A 2587-nucleotide genomic window follows, 5' to 3' on the forward strand; every position below is an offset into this window, starting at 1 on the left:
CCCATGACCCAAGCGGGCAGCGGGGCCGGGAACGGGTTGGGCAGCGGGAGGGCGGGAGGGTCTCAGGCCCAGGAGCAGAGCGCCTGCTGCCCGCTGCCCCCAGGCCAGCCCTGCAGTCCCCTTCCGGGTGAGTGGCAGCACCTGCAAGGACATTTCCCGGTCACTGATCTCGCCTGGGCTGGGGCCTGGGGGGCCTGGACGGTGGCCGGGGTGCAGGTGGGCCTGCCTGGGAGACCACAGTGCCCGCCTGCCCTCTGGGGTCCCCTCCTGGGCGCCCCACTGTGCCTGTCTGAGCCAGTCACCGATTCACGCAGAAACATGTTTGCTGTGTCCTGCTGACCGGCCTGGGGCAGGTGAGGGCTGAAGCCAGGCTGGGCGTGGCCAGTCTGACCGGGCTGAGTGGGCCTGTTCGTCTGTCCTCCTGGTCCCCTGCCCGCCGTGGGCCCCATCAACAGGTCTCGGGGTCTGAACTAGGTGGGCCCCCTTATGTGGGTCCCTTTCCACAGAGTTTGGGGACTCCCTTGGTGTGGCAGCTGTTCTGCGCTCGTAGGACACGCTGCGTGGCGTCACCCAGGCATGCCTCCGTGGCCTGGGCACCAGTTTGCTCCCCACTTCCCATGGACTCTGGCTGCACCCCTTGACTGATACCAAGCATGCAGCTTGCCCTCTGGGCTCCTCTGCCCCTCCTTGCTCGTGTTGTGCGCTGGCTGGGTGGTGTCTTGGGTTGGGGTCCCCTGGAGTCTCCAGAGAGGGTGGTGGAAGGCCCAGCTGCGGTGAGGGAGAGGCAGGGTCCCCCCGCACACCGAAGGCCCTGCACAGAGGAGGTGGCTCCGGGCAGAGATTGTGGGCAGAGGTGCGCAGACACAGCCCGTGGGCAGCGTGGGGAGGGGCCCATGCCTGTCTCCCCGGCCCTGCACAAAGTGGGCAGTCGCTGGTGACTGTCCCTGCCGCTCCTCAGGCCACACCCTCCCCGGAAGGGCAGGAGCAGGTAGCCCAGGCCCTGGGCAGCTGGACATGGGCTGAGCCCAGGACGGTCTGCCCTGTGGTGCCCGAGCAGTGGTGGTCTCAGTCCAGGCGCTGCACCACTGACAGCGCAGAAGGCGGGGTGGGCAGCTGCAGGGCCCGTGGCGGTGAGGGGCCTGGGCCCAGTGGCCAGCCCTGCCTCCCTCGGCCCCCAGGCCCCAGGCTGCCCCGCAGCGCGGCCTCACCTTCCCGCTGTGGCTCCCGACACTGGCACCGCGCTTGCTGCCGGCTCCCGTGCCCTGATCAGGCCGGCGGCCCGGACACTGGCCCCCGAGGGTCCGCCTGGCCCTGCGGCCACAGTGTCAGGGAGCAGCTGGGCCGGCGCTCACCTGTCCTCGCTCGGCCGCGGCGCGGTGAGCACTGAGTCGGTCACCGCGTTGGGAAGTCATCCACTGTGGGGATCGGCCTCCGAGGGCCAATTAGGGGAGGATTGGCTCCGGCGCTGCGCAGGGACACGGCCGGCCTGTGGCCAGGTCCCCACCTCCCCTCGGCCTAACAGGGCGGCAGGAGGCCGGTCCCCCAGGGACAGCTGGAGCGCTCCCCGGGAGCAACTTGGAAGGACCCATGCACCTTGGGGCGGGCCGAGCACGGCAGGGGTGCGGCCCTGGCTGCCCTCCGCCCTCCGCCCTCCCCCTGCCCGCGTCCCCCCACCGAGGGGCACAGTGGCCCTGCTGTCCCGTCCCCACCCCGTGTGGCCTTCACGCCTCCCCCTGACCACTGGACTCCAGTGGCCCAGAAATGGCAGCCGTTGAGGAGAACGGCGCCGTGTCCATGCCGGTACCCTGTGGCCACGCACGTTTGAAGTGACGTTGAAGAGTGCGAGCATCAGAGGTGCCGGCCAGAGCCGGCAGATGCTGCTGCAGCTACCGCGGCATGGGAGGGTCAAGGCAAGGGACACTGCGTGACCAGCCACACCAGTACGGGGCGAGCACTGCCCCGTGTGGAACCAGTGAAGGCCAGTGCCACAGGTGACAAGCCCATGAGCCACGCACCGCCCTGGCCTCTCTGCCCCGAGTGGCCTTCCAGCAGCGGGGGCCGGCTCCTGGCACCTGGGCCAGAGTGGACGCTGATGGCCCTGTCAGGGTGGACGCTGGTTGGTCCTGTGCCAGGGCGGACACTGGTTGGCCCTGTGACAGGGTGGACACTGGTTGGCCCTGTGACAGGGTGGACGCTGGTTGGTCCAGTGCCAGGGCGGATGCTGGTTGGCCCTGTGACAGGGTGGACGCTGGTTGGCCCTGTGACAGGGTGGACGCCGGTTGGCCCTGTCAGGGTGGACGCTGATGGCTCTGTCAGGGTGGACGCTGTTTGGTCCTGTCACAGGGTGGATGCTGGTTGGCTCTGTGTCTGGGGGAAACTCTGGGGGAAACTGTTGGTCCTGTGTCAGGGTGGAAGCTGATGGCCCTGTCAAGGTGGACGCTGGTTGGTCATGTCAGGGTGGACCCTGGTTGGCCCTGTGAAAGGGTGGACGCTGGTTGACCCTGTGACAGGGTGGACATTGGTTGGTCCTGTGTCTGGAGGAAACTGTTGGTCCTGTGACAGGGTGGACATTGGTTGGTCCTGTGTC

Source organism: Condylura cristata, unplaced genomic scaffold (genome assembly GCF_000260355.1).
Source record: "Condylura cristata isolate star-nosed mole 26May11 unplaced genomic scaffold, ConCri1.0 scaffold00069, whole genome shotgun sequence".
NCBI lineage: Eukaryota > Metazoa > Chordata > Mammalia > Eulipotyphla > Talpidae > Condylura > Condylura cristata.